This window comes from Tachypleus tridentatus, chromosome 6 (genome assembly GCF_004210375.1).
Source record: "Tachypleus tridentatus isolate NWPU-2018 chromosome 6, ASM421037v1, whole genome shotgun sequence".
Classification (NCBI taxonomy): Eukaryota; Metazoa; Arthropoda; class Merostomata; order Xiphosura; family Limulidae; genus Tachypleus; species Tachypleus tridentatus.
The window spans coordinates 132943559-132965949 of NC_134830.1; the positions used below are offsets into that span (position 1 = coordinate 132943559).

The 22391-nt window shown below is 33.4% G+C and overlaps 1 long non-coding RNA gene across 1 annotated transcript; it reads right to left on the bottom strand.

Annotated features, from left to right (window-relative positions):
- Positions 1–325: 325 nt before the first annotated feature.
- LOC143251464 (uncharacterized) lies at positions 326–20989 on the bottom strand. Its single transcript, XR_013028574.1, has 4 exons — positions 20698–20989; positions 13091–13190; positions 4219–4253; positions 326–2453 (listed from the first exon to the last, which is right to left on the bottom strand). It is a non-coding gene; the product is annotated as an uncharacterized LOC143251464 (long non-coding RNA).
- Between the last annotated feature and the right edge of the window lie 1402 nt (positions 20990–22391).

Genomic DNA, 22391 nt, shown 5'->3' on the forward strand with positions numbered 1-22391 from the left:
AAGAAAAGAGAAAAGTTATATATGCCTTACAGAGCAGACAAATCGGTTTCAATCAGAATACAATCAATATGATGGATGATCATTTATGAAGATTAATTACCTAACATGAAAATAGTAAAATGTAATTCTACAAGAACACCTCATGGTTTCTGTGCTTTCAATTTGTTGTGTTTATGATATAAAACTATAACTGTTTAAAATGTTGGAAGAAAAACAACATACTAAACAAGTTATTGATTTTTTCACTTTATCCATGAATTTAATATGCTATGCCTTTAATTAATTTAAAATTTTAAGAACAAATAACCACATAGTCACAACAATTAGTTGCACAGATTTTTTGTACAAATTGTTCTGCATTTTTAATCAAATACAAATAACTGCAATGTTGAAACATGATTTCTTATAATTTCTGCAGTGACAAAAAAGGTTTCAAATTTTCACATTCTGAGTTTCTTGTACAGGTAAGTGTAGGTATATACGAGACGTTGGAGTTTTTCTAAATCATCATCCATACAGCTAATATAGTGTGATGTTGGCTTTAAAATGCAAAAACAGAGTATTATCCACCCTTTGATACAATCAGTGTCAAATTCTCACATAATGCTGGTTGAAATTTAATAAAAAGAGATTGGTTTTCACAATATACTGTGAAGTAAACATTGCACTATTACAAGAAAACTCCTATCCTGTAAGAGGAGACAAAACAAAAAATACCCTCACTGAGAGAGATGTGAGATATGTAAAACTCGATATCTGAAAAGTCAATGTCGTACACTTATAAAATTAAAAAAAGAAAAAAGAGTACAGTCTCATGTAAACTGCAGAAATGTGGCTTTTGTGGAACATTAGCAGCAAGAAAGTCTTTACTGCAAAAAAGAGACTAGCAGTAGTACAAGATACTTAGGACAGAGAAGTTTGAATTTGAATTGTTTGATTACAATTGCTGTGTATATATTTGATAAAAACTCAATGAAATGTTGCAGAAGGACAACCACATGTCAACAGTCAATCATACATGAAGCACAATACCTACAAATGGTGTTGACCTTCTCCACAAAATTGATGGAACCATAGATCAGTATACATTCAACAGTATATCAGTCCACCATGTTATACCCTACGAGACAACTAATCAGACAATATTTTAAATTGCACTCAAACTCTTCCACAATACGTGAAACATATTAAAAAAAAAAACAACTTAAGATAACTTTATCAAATGGAATAGCTTCCAAAAGGTCCAGATATTAAAACACAGAACAAATACAACAAGAGTACCAACTATACTAAAGAAAGCCTATGGACATAGATTTAAAAAAAAATTAAATTGTGCAGTGACTTTGAGAAATAAATAGATATTCAATGTACCAAAGATATTACTGATGTCAAAGGCGTATACACTAAATATTAGCATTAAGTAAAGTTAGAGACATTATTTTTCTTCTATTTTTGTAATAATTTCATGTAATATTAACTTGCAAGAAGCACAAATTAATTTTGATGGCAAATCAATGACTATTTTGTGTGTAAAGTTCACAGTATGACAATTACGGTGGTGTTCTAATATGCTCAAATGTTACTAAAGTTTTTCAGGAAATTTGAAATCCAATCAGCAATGTGAATGATTCTGAAATCTTAAACACTTCTGAAAGTTAAAATTGCCTTTTGGAAGTAATTAAGTCTTTTTAACAATTAATTTCAGCATTAAGTGTTTAGTGGTCAAATTCAATTGTAGAATTTTTGAATACTAGAACTTAATTTGTTTGAAAAATTTATGTCCAAGACCAAATAAACCCATACCCCACTACTGCAAATGGCCTGAATGATATATTAATATAAGCTGACCTGAAACTAAATGTTAAATAATCATACTACATGAAATACAACAGCTTGGTCTAAACAACCAAAAAATATTAAAAAATGTTTGACAAAGAAGATTTGTAGACAAATTTGTTCTTGTTTTCCCAAATCAAACACATCCACGGCTATTACAACTTATAAAAAGTTATTTTGGGATGTTTGCAAGCAATACTTTTGTTTCAATGAATTTTTAATTTTTCATATTTTTTACAATATCAAAAGCATAAGAAACAGTTTCAAAATATTTGTATTATAATAGGATATTACAATTCCTAAAAAGTATATTTATTCCAAACAACATAACTGGTTGATTAAACTCAATAGGGGTTAGATATATAGCCTAGAAATAATAAAAAATATTCTTACTAAGAAAGTTGTACAACATCAAAAGAATGGAAGCAATAATTGTCTTAAGACTGGTTAAAAGCAGTTCAAATAACAGCATAAATTACCTTTTCCTGTAATAGCTTAGAGAATGAACATGTATTAAAATCCTCTACAGTAATGTGGTCAGATTGTATGCAAGCCCATGGTAACACAGTTTTAAAGGTTTCTGGACTATGCAGAGAAAATTCTGACTGAAGGAATACCTAAAACAAAGAAAGAATAAATGTTAACTTTACATTAGCAATATAAAACATGAAGTATACACAAGAATAATTCACAATTTATTTTTTTCAAATGCAAAGTATGCCTATGGTACAAACAAAAAGTTATCTTTACCACATAACATTTACATATTTTCTTGACTATTTGTCAAGACACATTATACACAAGAGCCAAGAAAATAATACCTTCCTATTGTTTTTTTTTACATTTCTACTCCCACCTCATTCTTAATGTTCTATATTTGCACATTTGTCAAATCTCCTTTACATCAAAATGGAATAATCATCCACATGTGTAATACCTTATATAAAACATCCAAGTACAATCGGGTCCAACCTTATGCTTTTCCTACCTCTAAGTTTATGTCCCACCTAAAGAACCTTATTTGGGCCTCCTTTAGTTTTATCATACTTCTTTAGCATTACAAAAAGTATAAACATATGGTACACTTAAATATATATATTTCATTTTAAATTAATAATGTCAGTTTCAAATATATTAGCCCATATGTACCTTTAACTTAATTGTTAGTTAGAATCTCTACACTTATATGACAATGCAACTGGAGAAAGCCGTGGTGTCTTTCACTCCAGGGAAAGAACAGTCGAAAGTATGTGAAAAATCCCATAAAACTATATTATCTTTGTAATCACTGTATCATGTGATAAGCAACATGATATATGTTGTCAAACATCAGAACAATAAAACTATGAACTCAGAATATATAAATTTCAAATGAAATCCCTGAAGCTCCATATATTCAAGTGGTTTATTAAGACCTAACATAAAATGATATTTCTTGTTAAAAACATTCCAAAATAAACACCTTTCTTAAAGAAATTTATGCAACTGAAGGACATTCTCTTGCCTGGCACATAAGAAGGTTAAAAAAATATTTGCAAACTTCTAATGTTGGAACATGTTAAATCAGACATTTAGCATGTCAAACAAGTTCAATCCACACAGAATAGTGACTCAACAATCCATGTTCTAAAGAAGGCATGCATTCCAATGACAACATCACCCTGAGTGAAACTGGTTCAAGGAATGAGAGGTACTAGGCATATTCTTCTATGTCAAACTTCTACTATCTCAAACAGTTATCACTTTGTTTCTTTATTGAGTTTCATAAAGAACTATGCAATAGCTATCTCTAACTTTGAAGTGATGGATTAGACAAAAGTCAAATAGTTAACACCAACAGTCAAATTTTAGGCTATTCCTGTCAAACCAAATGGTGCACAACATAATTTTTTGTTGTTGTAACTGAAGACAGTTACAGAATGTAAAACAAAACACAGATACACAGTTGTCAAGTTGACCATCAGACCAGGTTCAGCCCAGTATATACAGTTAGACCCAAAAAGTAAGTCCAATATCACATGTTTAATTATAAAGAAGGTGTCCCAATGAGAAAAGCATTAAACAATTCAAAACATACTATGTGTTGGATGCTTTTGTTTGAGAAGATTAAAATCTTGTAAGTCAGAAGCAAAAAATAATAAAAAAATGTAGTTTACTAAAGTAAGTAATCTGGCACCAAGAAATCACCTCATAGTAATATTTATTTAAACTTACTTGATTAGATTTTGAGATGTTACAAACATAATAAAACATCCTACAATATTCTTGATATTTCTACATAGTTCTAGTGAAATAGAAACATTAAATATTTTGGTTTGTACTGTTTACCTCTAAAAATGTAAAACATAACCTACACACTTTTCTTAATATGCTTAAACTTACTTTTGGCACAGTGTCTATGTCTGGGAGTCTTTTATCTGAAAAAAATAGAATAATATTCTGTTGTTTTTTGGATCAGTAAAAATGAGAAACTTCAAACTGATTAAACATGTTTGCATCTACACACAAATAAAAAATCTATAAATAGTTCTTAATTCTCTGCTTAACGATATTGCATCTCAAACACTTTCAGGTTTTTTTTATCAATTACTAAATGTACAAAAACTTGATACATAATTTTGACAAATGTAATTATCCATGAAATGATTTAAAATTACACTATTTTATAATTAGAAGGAATACACTATTTAAATCATTACACAATAACTAGTTATTAAAAGATAAGATTTTCTAAAATTGAAAATGTATTTTCAATAATACCTACCTCTCCTCACACTACAACTAGACCCAGCATGGCCAGGTGGGTTAAGTTGTTCGCCTCATAACCTGAGGGTCATGAGTTTGAATCCACGTTGCACCAAACATGCTCGCCCTTTCAGCTGAGGGGGCATTATAATGTAACAGTCAATCCCACTATTCGTTAGTAAAAGAGTCGCCCAAGAGTTGGTGGTGGGTGGTGATGACTAGCTGCCTTCCCTCTAGTCTTACACTGCTAAATTAGGGATGGCTAGTGCAGATAGCCCTCAGGTAATTTTGCACAAAATTCAAAAACAACAACACTACAACTATTATTCTAATGCAATGGTTTCCATCCTATGCACATCTAAGCAATGATCTGATTTTTTTTCTTATTTGCTTCAATTTTTTTATTTTCTTAACTACCTGTAGAGATATCTGTCTCGTGACACTCTCCACTTATGTCAACATACCACCCTCTGTCCTGGTACTGTATATAGGCACTTCATTCAGATAATGTTATCACTTTTTTGAATGAACTCAATCTGCAGTCTCTAACAGTGGCTCTTAGAGGAGAGGAGGAGCAGGAGAGCATAAAAGGAGCTAAATATTATGTAAATACATTTTTGATTTTAGAAAATATAAAGTTCCAAAATATACTTATCTGCACTCACAATATAGCTGGAACCCTTTTTTGAAAAGGTTGGAAAACAGGTGAGGGCATTATCCATACAAAAGGCATCTGCACATATCATGATTGTGCCAAAGAATATTAGCACCCTTGTACATTACACCCAGAACAGGTATGCTTTTCACCCAGAACTTAATTCATGTACTGTGGGTGGAATTTTATATGATTTGTCATCTGTTAACCAGATAGCCAGGGTTCCTTTAGTCAGGATTGAATTATAGGGCCATGGTCCCTATATCCCACATTAGTGGTTAAAGCATTTGGATAACAATATACATCTATACTTGTGAGTGGATACCGACCTATAGTGAGAATGATGCGTTCCAAGCCACCAGAATCACGACAAGAGGGTAAGAAATCCAGAAGGCAACATTCCAAACTTCCAATGATAGTATCCTGTATGCCATAATCAACCTGAGGAAACAGAACTCATCTGATCTGGAATTATAAACACACACTGTCACTCCATAGCCAAGTGAGAAAATAAAATTCTATTTGTCTATTATGGGAAGAATATGAAACAAATAGCACTGCTTAACCAAGGAACTGGGATACGACCACTTTGCATTTGGAATAGCAAAGAGACAATTGACCCTCTTTCATGAACAATGTACTGAACTAATATTAATCAAAAAGAAGGGACACGCTTAACACAACTGATTAGCTGAGCATCAAATCTCAAATGATATTATGATTTGGCTCCCACATAGAATGGTACCTCTCCTATCAGTATCTAGGAAAGAAAATTCATGGTCTTAGGTTGAAGGAGCCCCAAAATTCATCCTCTTTTCTAAGAGTTGAGAAAATTCACTCTAATAAAACTCTGAAGGAATAATCTCTGTCCACCATCCTACTTACTGGTAACAACGTGTGGTAAAGATTCACTAGCTCTCCCAGTAGAATTTGAGGGGTCAAGCACATTGGGGAGTCCTGAGAAACAGTGCTCTGGAAACAATGCAATAAGTGAACCAAGTTCCTGAAATATTTAAAAGCAAACAGATCCTAATATTATTCAATTCAAAGATTGGTAGGGATGGGCAAGATCTCCATATGCTTAACTTGTGATAGTTCATGAATGGAAGTCCACTTTGGTACAGTAATACCACATGGTCAGCCTCTAGGTGGTCTTATGGAACACCTCATTTCTACAGAACCCACTGCAACCTAGATAAAGGATACTGAGTTAGTTATTGATAGTGCATAATTGGTTTGATAAAGCACACCTGCCTGGGTAACACTCTCTATGGAGTGGGATCCTGTAAAAGAGGTAAGAGACCCTGGAAAGTAAAGAAGAGAGAAAATTATCAATAAAAATACTCACCTGTCCTTATAATATAGTGGACATGGCTAAAATAGTTACAGGGGTAGTCAAAAACCCTCAGGGGAAGATACTGTCAAATAATGCAAGACACAAGTGCTGGGACAGGTTCAGATACCATCCTGCACAATGTCTTGCAAAAGACATTGAAGACAATTCAATCCAACTGCCACCAAGAAAAAAATGTGAAACATCTTATGAGATGTAACTCACAGAAGTCTCCTGGCCTTCAAAGATAGTCCATTATAAGCAATGTAGATAACTTTTCATACCTACCTCATCAAGGTAACCTGGGATAAATCCCAGGAAAGTGAAGGATCTCAATGAATAAAAAGTCATTGTCCATTACCTCTAAAGTGGTTAGTGTGAGCCACATAGCACTTCATGGTTTTAACTGGACAGAGCAAACAATCAGGATCCAACCTGATATCACAGTGAGAAATAGAAATCTGATGAATTGGTGAGAAGAATTTAACCCCTTCCCTGGTTGCCAGTGTGTTAGATAAGAATGACCTGTCTGGGCATAGAAAGATGTAGATGGAATGATAAAACATTCTGTGCACATATAACACAAACAATTCCAACCAGTAATGTTCAAAGGCCAGCAATGACAACAAAAAAAAACCTTTAAGGAAAAGGTGATCACAGTACATGAGGCTAAAGGATAAAACAGATATTAAGAAAGAGCATGCAATACCACCTTAATATCCCATTTACGTATCTAAAATGGTCTTTTAGCACAACTTGAGAAGACTGGAGAGCACTGAGGACTCAAGTAAGTTCCATCTTTTCAAGTATGTACAGGTAGTTGATAAAGCTGCCTTATATAACGTGATTATAGAAGAAGCTAAACCCTTGTCAAAGAGCCAGGTCAAAAAATGGTCAAACAGGGATTGGAGGATAGGTCATTTAGCCCTATTGCCACAGGTATCTGTTACTGTGCATGACACAAAGTTTAAGTGTCTTACTTTAAAAATGTTATTAAACTACTTTTTGTTTATGTTATATCAATTAAAACAGAACAAAATCTTAACAAATAATTCATATTTTAAAAATATATAAGTTTTAAGTTCTTAATTCTACAAGGCAATCTTTTAAAAATCCTAAATTTCTCCTAGTGACACGACACATTGTCTCTTAGCATGTCATCTTCCCTATTTTATCCATCATGCCTCGAAAAATTATGAAATATTAAATGTAAAATCATCATTGCTCAGACAAAATCATTTACTATAGTCTTCAGTTTTGTTTGGTTATAGAAATATTGAATAGAAAATCAGACCATTCCTGCCACACCTACCTGTTACATCCTCTATTTCATAATTTGTTAACAGTTCTCTCTTATGTTTAATTATAATTTACTTATAACCAATAGAAAGTCAAGGATTTTATCTATCAAATTATTTATTGTGTAACATTATGTCCTGAACAGTTAAATGTCAGTTTCACTCAACGTACCATCATTATTCTTGTGGGAAGTTAATGACTAACTTGGATGAACTTGCAACAACTTTTATCACACAGTTAGAAAGCCACAAAAATTTTCAAAGATAAGGGAATGTGTCTATTTTTTTGCCTATTATTAGGGTAAATGGTTTGATGTATTAGTTAATTCAATAAAAATTATTCAGTGCATTACTACCATTAGTATAAAAATTAGGGTCAACTGTCTAAGATAATTGAGAGCAACAAAAATGAAGATAGGTCAAGTATTTTATTTCTTGTTTTTCATGTTTATTCTTTATATATATATATATACACACACACACATATATATAAAAGTAACTAAAATGTAAAAATATGGATCTTTTTAAGGTTAATTATGATTAGATTAAATAAAACAGATAATAATAATAAACATGTTTTGAGGCACACACATGAACAAATGTAGTAGCTTGTGAAAAATGTAATTTTATAGTGTAATGTGCATATGCCCCACATGATTTACAACTTCTAATGAAGCAGATAGTAGTCAGACACTGTTCAAAGGGCAATAAAACATTATAGATAGATATATACTGTTATGAACTTAGAACTACTTTGGATAAATTAATATGGTTTCATATTAAAATTTGAAGTCCTTCTAGAAAGAAAAATGGGTAATTTAGATTTATTTCAATTTATGCTTTTGATGGTTATGAGGTAAGTCAAATTATCTGCTTCTGTTTTGAGATAGGGTAGAGAAATTAACAAAAAAACTGAGTTTTATTGAAAAAGTTTGAAATGTATTCAGGAGGTTTTAAGGATTACACAAAGTAAATTTGAGGTTTTTAATATAAGTAAAAGTATTTTTAATCTCAGCATGAAAATCACTTTGCACACAGACTATTTAAAATAAATACACTATACATTCATGAACAAGTTTTTATTTTAGTTTATTAAAAATACTTCAATAAAAATATTTTTTGTATGTGAAAGAGTAGGTAATGGTAACTGAAAGATGGTCAAATTTCAAAGTTTGAAGTATTAAATCTAAAAAGACTTGAAAGAAGTACTAAGAGGTCATGTGGTCAGTCACATAGACTGAACTCATAATAAAAAAAAAAGTTAATAAGAAAGGATGTGGTTCACAAGAAATAGGGGCAAGGTAACTTCTCACACCTGAGAAACAAAATCCAAAAAACATAATGGAAGGCCTAAGAGCCTCCTCAGATAGGGCATGGAAAGGCACAGTAAAATCAGAAGATGAAAAATAAGTGATCTAAGTCCTTATCTGCCTGGACAGGCACAGCATGTTTGGGAGGAAGTGGTGCAAAGTTCTGGTGATAGAGATTTACCCATGTAACATTCAATTGATTTCCTAGCAAATAAATGCCAATAAATCTTCCAAACCTGTGACAAAGTGCAAGTTGCAGGTATGACCCACAATGTAATATGACTTCACAATTCATAAGTAGGAAGAGTCAACTGAAAGTATAAATAACAATACAACTGCAATAAAGTGGGTTTAAATTAAGATGAAGAAACTTGAAGTAATATAAATGAAAACCAGTTTGCAAAAATATTAAATACAAATGTGAAAATTGAAACAAATGAAGTAAGTTGTCCAAACAGAAGTGCTGCCAAATACAAAGTGATGGTTTAGTAGAGATATTTAGATGGAGTTACATGAATATGTCATGCTGCCATTGGTGAAGAAGTGATGCATGATAATTTATATGAGATGTGTTGGAATCATCTGATTCTAATGGGTAGGTAGGAGACTTGTGACATGTGTAAAGAAACAGTAAACATTTAAAAAGTAACACTGAATGAGAATAGCTAATCTTGTGAAAAGATAGAAGTACTGTATTGGGATTAGGAATCAGGTTCAACAATTTGTCTCTCACCATGATCACATAACAATGTCAGTTCTCATTTCATTTTTCACACTTTTTGATAACTTCAATCATTTCAAATTCAAAGAAGCTTCAAAGTACACTGTTTGTAGTCAATACACTTATTAAGATTAAACTATCAACAATACTACACAATATCATTGTCAACGTTACTATAAATAATCAGAATTGGGCTAAATGTGAAACACTATTACAATTGATAATTTGTGATTGTGGCAGGTTGCAGACCAGGGGTTCCCAACCGATGGGTCGTGAAGCCTTGGAAGGGGGTCGCAAAGGCTTGGCAGGGGAGTCGCATAGCCTTGTTAGAAGTAGCTTGGGATAACATTTTATTTCATCAATTACATTTTCATGCTCTTACATTTTTTTTTGTTTCGGTGCAAAGCAAAACGTGTGCTACGTTAGTTCAATGTCATTAGGTGATATTATGGGTGTATGTATGCGTGCCTGTGTGAATGTGTATGTGTCTGCAACTGTATGTATGTGTGTACTAGTGAGTAGCGAGTATGTGAGTGCACGCGCATGTACGTATGCTCGTGTGTATGTTTAGCTGTGATTAAGTGTGTGTGTGTGCTCGCTGTTGATACGTGAGTCACATGTCCGTTGCTGATTGGTGGATGACGAATCGCACGACTGGCCACGCTCCCTTCCCTCCCAATACTTACCCCATCATTACTCTACCTGCACCCCCCACAAGTAGTCAGTGTAAGATCTACAGTTGCCAAAGCGTTCATTATTCAACATTTTTATTTTATTTTAACAAGGAGATAAGTAAGCAGTAGAGGTGTGTCCATGGCTAAACGGCGCAGATACTCAGAATGCTACCTCAACATTGGCTTCACCACTGTGCTCACCAACGACGGCATCGAGAAACCACAGTGTGTTTTGTACCATGCTGTCCTGAGTGCAGAGTCAATGAAACCATCAAAACTCAAGCGTCATCTCGAGATGAAACATCCAAAACACGCAAAGAAGGGTTTGGATTTCTTCAAATGGCATGAACGGTGTCTTAAAAGCCAAAGAATCGATAGAAGTGGGTCGTTTCAGCAGCAGAGTGCAGCCGTAGTGGTAGCTTCATATGAGATTGCATTCGAAATTGCTAAACAAAAAAAGCCTCACACGATTGAGAAACACTTCTTAAACCCTGCATGATGAAAGCAGTAAATCTTATTCTTGAGAAGCCAGTGCAAAGAAGATGCAGCAAATATCCCTGTCAAATAATACTATACAGAGGCGCATTTCTAAAATGTCTATGGATGTGAAGGAACAGGTTTTGACTGAAATCAAAGGTTCCCCTTTGTTATCCTTTCAGCTCGACGAGTCAACAGATGTAAGTTCATGTTCTCAGTTGCTTGTCTTCGTGAGATACATTAATTCAGGTGACATCAAAGACAAATTCTTATTCTGCAGTGCACTTGAAACCACAACAAAAGCTGATGATGTCATGGAAAAAGTTTCAACTTTTTTTCAAGACGAAAATCTTCAATGGGAAAACGTGTGTGGGGTTTGTACGGATGGGGCATCGGCTATGCTGGGATCGAAATCAGGATTCCAGTCAAGAGTGAAGAAGCTAGCACCTCAAGCAAAGGGCATCCACTGCATGATTCACCGATATGCTCTCGCCAGTAAGACTCTCCCTGCCTCTCTGCAGGAAGTGCTTGAATCTGTAATCAAAATTGTAAATTATGTGAAGACTCAAGCACTCAACACTCGCCTATTCAGAGAACTATGCAAAGACATGAATGCTGACCACGAAGTCCTTCTCTTCTACACAGCAGTACATTGGTTGTCGAAAGGAAACGTTATTAATCGTGTCTTTGAAATAAAAGATGAAATAAAGCTATTCCTGGAGACTCAAGAAAGGAAAGATCTTGTAGCTCACTTCAAAGATGAAGCATGGAATAAAAGGGTTGCGTACTTAGCCGACATTTTTGACCAGCTGAACAAGCTCAATTTGAAGCTTCAAGGAAGGGAAACACATGTTCTCCTTTTTCAAGATAGTCTTTGGGCCTTTGTTTCCAAACTGCAGAACTGGCATCAGAAAACCAATCTTGGAAACATCGCTATGTTTGAAAAACTTTGTGGAGTGACGGACGAGTCTCATATCCAACTGGATCAGTTCCTCAAGGATGAGATTACCGAACATCTTCAGTCTCTAGAAAAGGAAGTCGAGCGTTACTTCCCTGAGCTATCACAGGAACATGAGGCCCTGGTAAGGAACCCATTTTGTACTGAACTTGATGTATCCAGCATCCCAGATGATATCCAAGATGAATTTCTGGATCTAAGGAACGACTCTTCAGCTCGTGATCTCTTCAAGGTGTAATCCATGACTCAGTTCTGGTGCGCTATGTATCAGTCATACTCCAAAGTCAGCACCATAGCTTTAATTGTGTTTTTGTTCAATTTGCTTCTACTTACTTGTGTGAGGCAGGATTTTCCACTCTTGTCAATATAAAAACAAAGAATAGGAACAGATTGGATATTGGAGATGACATGAGACTGGCTCTAACAAACGCTCGGCCACGAATTTCAAAGCTTGCTGCTGAAATGCAACATCAGGCATCTCGTTAGCTGGGTTGGATAGCTGTTCAAACCTATGTTAATATTATTTTGAGAAATATATGTTCTTTTTGTGAATTCAGGTTGGACCAATGTGATTTAATTTGCTAATAAATAATTACAGAATTTTTAAATATTTTTTTTTTAGATGTTTCTTTCCCTCTCCTTCACAGAAAATAAAATAAAAATTAAGCTGCTGATAGTAAGCCCTAAGTAGGAGGTCACATGGGTTTCAAACTTTTAGGTAAGGGGTCGCAAGTGCCAAAAGGTTGGGAACCCTGTTGTAGACCATGCTTGGCTCAGAAACTGAAACAGAAAAAATTAAAAAAAAAAGATTTTGCTGAAAGTAAATATAAAGTAAGGAAATCACATTTTGCATATGTCTATCATTTTTTCAAATCTAAAGAATATAGAGAATAAAAGAGAAATACTCTATCATTTTTCTGTCTTAAATTTTGCTTGGATATTCAAAGATTTAGGTATTTCCTTCTTTGCATAGTAATACAATTTGAGTACATATTTTCATCAGAGGTTTTAGTTGCTTTCTTCTTGTTTCAGACACTGAAAATAGCTCACAATAACCTATACATTAAAGTAAATAACACTAACCTTGCCACCTAGCAGCAGGAAGTAACTTCAGATCACTTCTAGCTTATTCAGTACTTGAAATGGAAGATCTAGTTGTTTGTTTCAAATGTTGACGGTATCTCTGATATAGAAAATTAGGTTAAAACACTTAAGAGTTTTCTTATTATAAAAAAATATGTTGACTACATTTCTAGATTCATGTAAGAAAATTTATTAAAAACCATTTAAGCTTTTCTAAAAACAACTCACTTGGTTGTAACCTTAATGTCATACAACAAACTTTATAATATACATGTATTACTAATAATACAAACAGTTGACATGCACTTTTAACTCCTTCAACATGGGCTCGGTTAATCTCACCAACCATGACATCTTTGTACTTGCTAAAATGTCTCTTGAAGTATTTTTCAATAAACTAAAACAAAGATTTGTTCATGAATATACTAAATATTTGTTTGGAATAGTCTGTGTGCAAAGTAATTTTGATATTAAGATTAAAAATACTTTTCCTTATCTCAAAAATTTCAAATTTCCTTTCTGTGAGCTCTAAAACCTCATAAATACACTTCACGTGTTTTCAGTAAAACTTTATATTCAATATGTTATTTTCTCAATCCTATCTCAAAATGAAATCAGTTAATTTAAATGACCATGTAACAACCAAAAATGAATCAAAATAAACATACATTACCCATTTTTTCTAGAATATCTTCATATTGTAACACGAAACTATATTTTTTTATCCTAAGTAGCTTTAAGGTCATAATAGTATACACCTACTTCTAATTAAAATTTATTGTTTCATTTCCCTTGGAACTGTCTGCCTACTACAAATGCCATAATAAATTGTAAATCACTCAGGGCATATGCAGCTCATATTATATTATCAAGTTATATTGATCACAAGCTAATACAAACAGTTGTTGCTGTTTGGTGTTTTATGGCACAAATCAACTATGCTATATGGGCCAAGCAACTAGTGAAAAAAATAACGGTGAAAGTATTATAGAGTGTAAAGAGAAATTAAGTTAAAACAAAAAGAATAAGACAACATCAGATAAAAACTAAACAGAATTAAAAAAAGCCAATGGTCCTTAAAAAATTAAAAACATTTGTAAGGGGTAAACTGATATTAAAAGCAAGTCTTAAATGCTGCTATTGTTCACAGTCATAATGATGGCATGATAATAAAATGTGGGCTATTGTGACTTGAGTGTCACACAGACTACACATAGGTGCATCAGTCCCAGATGAGAAAATGAGTTAAAGAAACTGTGACCAAAGCGTAGCCTAGTTAGGATGACTTCCTCCTTCCAATACTTATGAAAACAAGATGGCCAAAATCCAACAGAGGGTTTTATCAGGAAAAACTTATCGTTATGTTGCTCACTTAAAGTTGACTGCCCACTGGTATGGAGCCGAGCCTTGAATACAGGACTATATTCCATAAATGGAACAGGCACAGCAGTGATAGCACAGAGCAGACAGACTTAGCTGCAGTGTCAGTGAGCTTATTCCCATGAATACCAACATGGCCTGGTATCCAGAAGAGCTGGGTAGAAGTAGATGTTAAAGAGAAATGGGCCAGTCAGTTTTGAATATTGATAAGAATAGGGTGAGAACTGATGTGAAGCAACTCCAGGCCTAACAGAGAGATAAGTGAATCAGTATAAATAGTACAGTTCATGTACTGCATAGTTTCTATGTGATCCAGTTTAAGAGAAATGGCATACAATTCAGAAGTGAACAGAGAAACTGTAGAGAGGATTCTGAGTGCAACAACTGAATCACAACAAAAAATATCAGAGCCCACAGAGTCATCTGATTTTGAACCATCTGTATAAATTGGGAATGAAAGGATGGTTCGAAAGATGTTTGGCAAATAGAAGATGGTGCTTCCAATTGAGAGTATCTTCCTTCTTTAGACAACTTAAAGAAAGGTCGCACTTGGAGATGGTAATAAGCCATGGTGGAATGGGCTGACCTGTGGAAAGAACAATATCATCCAAGGACAGACCAAACTCAGCCAATTGTGCCTGTATAAAAAGGCAAAAAGGAGCAATGGCAGACCATCTATTCTGAAAATGCATGGCCAACTGAGGAAGGTAAACACAATCCAAGGTGGGATGCTGTGGTAAGGATTGAAATTCAGAAGCATACAGTGCCCTTGTACACTTGATGTTCAGCTGCTTCATGTGTGGAATAAAAGTCAGCTTACGGTCAAATATAAGCCCCAAGAACTTTGCCTCTGGGACTATAGGAAACACAACTTAATGGAGACAGCACTCAAGGTCAGAGTGAATGTCCTGTTGGCAGGTTTCAGAAAGATATCCTGTAAGGAGAGACACACAGGATGATAAGAATCAATCAAATACTTAATGTCATCTATATTTGAATAAAAACTCCAATAGTCCCACTATATCAAAATGGCCATTTTCATTCATGTGGAGGAGAATGGGATGGTGAGCTCTTTTGTTTTAGACATTTTTGTTTTTACTGGACAGAGGTCTATCCATCTCCATGAACCCTGCCCTGGGTCGTGTATGCAGCTCTCTGTCTGTAAACGAAGATTCCAGCGATTGAGGGAATGAATGAATAATCGTTTTGTATCTCAGGGCTGGAAAAGAAGATGGAACTGAGGAAGTGCCAGAACCCAAAGCCGAAGGAGATGGATCTGGGCAGACACTGGAAGCAGTGGTGGGGACAGAGATAAGAGTGGACGTAGAATCGTCAACTCTTTTAATCATGGAGAGCAAAAGACTCCTCAGATGTTTTGCAAATGACTGTTGGAGGCACAGAGAGATCTGTCTGCACTCCCACTATGGCAGTGGAAGGGAGTGTATCAACATATGTCTGAAACAGAGTGGAGGACAAAAAACTTCTGAGCCTCTGACAAGGAGATATTGATCACAATCTTCAAGCATTGCACCTCTTTTTCCTCCATCCACTTAGGGCAAGAACTAGAGTAAGAGGGGTGTGAACCATTACAGTTAACTCTGTGTGATTCCAGTTCACATTCACTGGCATTGTGGTCTTTGCCACCACAAAGAGCACATGTTAAAAAAACATGGCAGTTGTCTTCAAGTGGCTGAACAGCTGACACTAAAACATCTGAGAAAGTTGGGAATGTATGGCCATTCCTTACAGTTGAAATAATATGCCTTGACTGTGGCAGGTAGACGTGGTGATGTAAATGTCAAAATTAGAACATCAGTAGACATATAAATACTGTCTTTACAGGCATAAATATAGCAAACCACAGAAATGCCTTGGCTGACAAAACCAGCAAAGATCTCTGCCTTGGAAATATTCTTCATGTCCCTCTCAACAATAACTCCTCTTGAACAATTCAGGGTAGCATGGGGAGTAACCTCAATGGGTATATTCCCAATGCTCTTTGAATTCAGGAGGACTTTAGTGTGTTGTAGTGAAAATGTCTCCAGAGCATAACTTTTTTGCTAACTTGGAGGAACCAGTAAGCCACGCTAATCCCTTTTGAATGAAAAAGGGGACATCTCCCCTAAAGATTTCTTGGATAATGAATGCAGCATGAGAAAATGAGGTGTTGAGTCTGACTTTGATAGTGATTGTATAAGTCATCCATAGATGGTTATTTTCCAATAATCTGTTTTTCATTTTTTATTTTTTGTTATAAATGGAGATATCCATAATAAAATAAGAATATTTCAGTGCCCAGTGTCCACACAATGGATAGAAGGCACAATGCATTGCCAAACAAAACTATGCAGCAATGCTAGGGTTTCGTGAGCAATGTATACAAACACCAACATCAAGCACAATGTCCACAACACCTGTTGAGTATGTCCAACACTGGAACTTGGTTGATCCTAGCTCAAGTGATCCAGATAACTGACCCTGAAGAGGCCACCCAAGGCTGCTCATCTACAGGAATTCAAGGCCAAAGTGGTGTGTTAGGGTTAGACCCTCAACCACCAGGATCCTCTACTCCCCTTCACAGGCCACCACAGATGGCAAACACATGGGTGGATGTTCAGATCCCAAAGAAGGTAAATTGAAATTATAGAACTTTCTCTGGAAGGTCCTCTCACCATGTTCAGGAATTACTTGTTTCACCTAATCCAATCTTAACTAACTTAAAAAAAGATCCCTTTTTCACATTTTAGTTACTTTTATATTAACAAATAAAGAATAAACATAGTCATTAACTTTCTCTTGGGAACAAAGGTTGTATTCTGAGTGAAGTTAATGATTTTCTTTTCAGAACACTACATTATACAATGCATGATTTGATAGATGAAAACCTTGACTATCTGTTCCTTATATGTAAGATATAATTAAGTGTAAGAGAGAACTATTACCAAATTCTGAGAGTATGTGACAAGTGAGTTGGTAGGAGGGATCTAATTTTCTATTTGATAACTCTATAATCAAACAATATTAAAAGCTAAAAATATGATTTGTCTGGGCAATGAATATTTTATAGTTAGTAACTGAAACTCAGTTTTGTACTTTCTTAAGAGGTGATGGATGAAATAGGGAAGACAAGACGTTTACAGAAAATATGTCATTTGTGACACTTTACGGTAAATTCAGGATTGTTTTTAATATTGCCTTGTACAACTAAGAACTTGAAACTCATATGTTATTAAAATGTGGATTATTTGCTAATATATTTTTCTATACTAATTTGTGTAATATAAACAAAAAGAAATTTACTAAAATTTGTAATGTAAGACACTAAAACTTTGTGTCATAAGCAGTAAAGGATACCCATGGTAAGAAGGTTAAAAGCACATATAAACTTTGAATGAAAAAATAACATACAATAAAACTTCAAAAGTTTTGAAGTAATACTTTCTATAAAATATATTTTAATAAGTAACTTTATTTTGCTCTTCCTTTTTCTTTATATTTGTATAATTAATAGAAAAACAGTTTTCATGAACTCTAGTAATTTTCCAAATGTTTGTTCTCTGCCCATTCTTTTGTTTTCGGTTTCACTGTAAATTTTATTTGGTATTTGATCCTTTTTTATTAGTTTAATATAAACAGTGTAATAATCATCTACCAATTAAATTTTGTAATTTTCTTCTCCAATTCCTTAACTCTTTCCATACAGAGTTGGCATATTACACCAACCAATCTTATAATACAATGTAACTATCAGAATTTCCATATTATAACTTTTAAACATCGCAAATCTTTTGTACACACAAAAAAATCAATTTTTAATTGTTTTTACTAAAGATTTGTAGGTGAATATATGGAGTCACAGTGTTGACTGCTCCAAGTGATTATGATTTTAAAAATTCTTCATCTGAAAATTTTCAAATTTCATTTCTGTAACCTCTGAAACCTCCTAAATAAATGTAAAACTTTTTTATCTTTCTGCTAAACTTTATCTTTTTTCTCTTACTTTTCTACCGTATGTCAGAACAGGGCCAGTTGATTTTACCAAACTCCACCACCATAAAAAAACATTATAAAATAAATCTATATTTCCCCTCTTCACTTTCTAGAATGACTGCAGATTGCAACAGAAAACTATATTTGTTTATCCTAAATATCTGAAGCATTGTAACTGTTTTCATCTGTTTATGTTTCTACTTTTATTATTCTATTGCCCTTTGGTTCATGCTTATCTAATAATCTTGTATACAAGTCCTAAATCACTTGGTAAACGAACAGTTCTAGTTACCTTGCTGAATGGCATAACTTCTGAGATACTCACAAGAATATTTTGTGTATAATTATTGCTGTTACTAGTTTTCATTTTCTTACTTAACCCTTATATAGCAGCAATCATCAACTGATGCTGCTACCTACAACATTCCTGCTGTTTAAAAGTTAATCTAATTTAATAATTTATCTAATTTTTATATTTTAGTTAATATAAATAACAAATGTAGATAAAATAACATCAAATATAGTACTTACCTTTGATCTTTTTTTTTTATACTGATGGTACTAGTACACTGATCATTTATTTATTTAAACAATTCATCTAAAAACATAAACTAATAGTATTCACAAAACAATGTTCTATAACTATTATAATTTAACTGGCTTTCTAACTAATGCACAAGAGTCTTAAACAATTTTCTAAGCTTCTTGGTCTGAACAGCATGTGAAAAACTTTCAAACTGAAGATGAAACAGACAATACAGATGAGTATGGCAAGTGGATATGACATTCTAGTATGTCTTTGTAAACAAAGAAGATTGAATGCAATAAAAATTTGACTCTGCCTTAGTAATAACTGTATGATAATGAGAACTTTAAATTCAACTTTGTAACTTCAGATGGGTAGTAACAATATTAGAGAATAGGCAAGGGAACAAAATCAAGATTTTCAAACATGGTAAGTTTGAATATTCATTGAATTATTTCCTTTAAAATTAAAAAATAAAAACTTGTATACTGTTAAGATTAATAACTATGTTTTTAAGTTAAGTTGATTCAAGCTTTGCATGAAACTGTAAAAAGTCATGGCATGAGCACTCCAACTTACCTCTAGCAAGAGGTTAACTTGCTCATGCGTGAAATAGTAAACACTCCTTACCATTTTACTGGGCAGTTTTCTCATTAACATTTAAACATGTAAAAATTACATAAATTCTCACAACAAAATCTCATTATTTTAACCTTCTGTTAATATTTTCCAGTCACTCTTCCAGGGTACAACTTGTTTCTTTTTTATCACCTACACTAAGTGTAATAATTTAACACAAACTAGCTGAAACTTCTGAGAACAACAAACTGTCTGTGCAGATGTTTATAAAACATTTGGTGTCCATGAAGACCCTGGAAGACATATTGACCAGATGCAAGCAGCAAACTATCACATATACTTTTTCCTCAAAATAATTAATAGATGTGTGTGTGTATATACTAATAATCATACAAAATAAGAACTTAACATCATGTGTTAGAAAACAAAAGTTTTCAGCAACCACATAACAATGAAGTGACTCAGATTTTTGACATTGATTTTATTTCTGTATTTTTTTTATTTGGATTACATTTTAGTATCTTATAAACACACATACACACACATTAATTTCCTGTGAAAAAAAAATGACGATGGATTTAATGTAAGATGTATGATTATTTCCCAACACATTTCTAGGTTTACATGTATATTACATGAAATTTAATTTTGAGTTTCTGGACTGATTTTCCATTTCAGATAATTCATGTTTTCTTCAAGACAATATATTATTTATTTGGGTCAGATGTTTACCTATAAAAATTATAAACATGTTGAAATTAAACTAAACATTTAATCATTTGGAAACGTGGTGTACTTAACAAATTTACCTATGTACAAAATTAGATGTGCTTATGTACATATTTATATAATTCAGCGTTTACATTTTAGCCCAGCTGTTTTGAATTACTTAGCCTTTTAATGGTTATAGAAAAACTGTTACACTCATAATCTGAACATCCAGAAAATATCAACTATTTAACTACTCCATTTTTTATTTAAATAAGGATCAATGTCCATTAGAAGTCAAAAGAATCAAAATATCATGCCTTTATCATTTGTGGTTATACAAAATCATATGAATCTTTTAAAATGCATATAAAATTAGAATATTTTCCATAAATTCTGTTACATCTTCTAGTAATATATTTACCTTGTTAATTCTTCTCAAGTAGGTATCAAAATGTTTTCTTGTTACTTCTTGAATGTATGGAGATGAAGGAATTAGACCTTCTTCAACAAAAGAGTCTCCCCATGTCTTTATAAAAAATCTAAATCACGTTTGCTTCATCTAGGATCATTAAGCACAGCTGGAAGATTCTGGCTACTGTTGTGGACAGTCCATTTGTTGTAATCATTTACAATATTGGACAGATGCTCACCTTTCTGAAGATCATGATGCTCATAATCTGACTTCATGTTTGGTAATCCATCACTAGGGCATCCTTTAGTGAAATAAAAAAAAAAAAAAGCACTATTTACAAATACACACATAAATATAAAATACATAAAAATGGAATAAACTAGCATTTCTTAATGAACAACTATATATACTAAAAAACAAAATTACAGCTTCCCTACTTTACTCAGATGTGGTGAAAATTAAGTGGATGACAGATAATAAAAAATTCAAAATATGTCCACTGAGACTGGAAAAAGATGATGAGAGTGGTTAGGTAAAAGAAGCCACAGACAAAGCCATTCTGTAACCAGCAATCATAGAAATGGATAGACCACTCTCAGAAGCTAGGTTAAAAAAGAACTGAGATGAAGAACAATTAGACAACTTAAAGGAAGTAATGAATGGATCAACATCGACAAACCATCCATTTATAAAGAACTGAACAAAAGATCATAAACCATCATAGTAGTAGATGGACATTTGAGGCAGATGATACAGAAGTCCTAGGATTACCAAGAGGTGATTGAATGTAAACCACAGTTTTGCTGGTTGAATCTGGGTAATGAGAAGAATATGGTGACAAGGAGCTGTAAATTAAAAGCAGTACCTTAGAAAAAGTCAAAGAAGAGAACAAACATACAAAAAGATGGTGAATTCAACACAGACTCAGATGGAATAACACCAGAGCCATGAAGTCTCAGAGTGAAGGGCAAAAAAGTGGTAGCTTGATGCAGTGGATAATCACAAATGCACTAAAAAAAGAGAATTCCCAAAATGAGAAAAAACAGAAACATTAAGAAATGCAAGAAAGACTTTGTCTGAAAGACAGTCTGAGCAAGACAACCAATCTACTATTAAATTCACAGCTCTAATAACAAGTGCATTCAACAAATGGTTGTTAAAGTTAAGAGACCAAAAGTAGAGCTTCAAAATAAGAAAACTGAGATTTTGATACGAAGTATCTCTTTGTTATGCAATATAAAAATTGACATTGGAGTTGAAATAGCTTAAAATAGGTTTCCAGACAGTTTTAAGAAGAAGAAAAAAAATGGTGTCATGCTCACTGAACTTTCCAGATCTCAGAGGCACTAATGTGGAAAGACCACTCCACAAAAGACCAAACACTGAAAATATCCTGAACTACATACCACTCAGCTAAAAAGACATTCTTGATAGAAGTAATGAGCTAAGGAATATGGATGGTAAGAGTAGTGTAGAAATGTATGAACCACTACAACATTTAGAGATAAAGAGATTAAGGTACAGAAAAGAGAGAAGACAATGGATCAACAAGTATATAATACTGCCCAGATGGGATCCAGTGAAGAATATACAAAAAGCACATTTCCATAGGAAGAACAGATACAAGAGAGGGAGTCTAATTTCAAAAAATAAGGCATCCCAATACTCAATAAAAGCAAGTCTAAGAAATAAAAAAGCAAGTT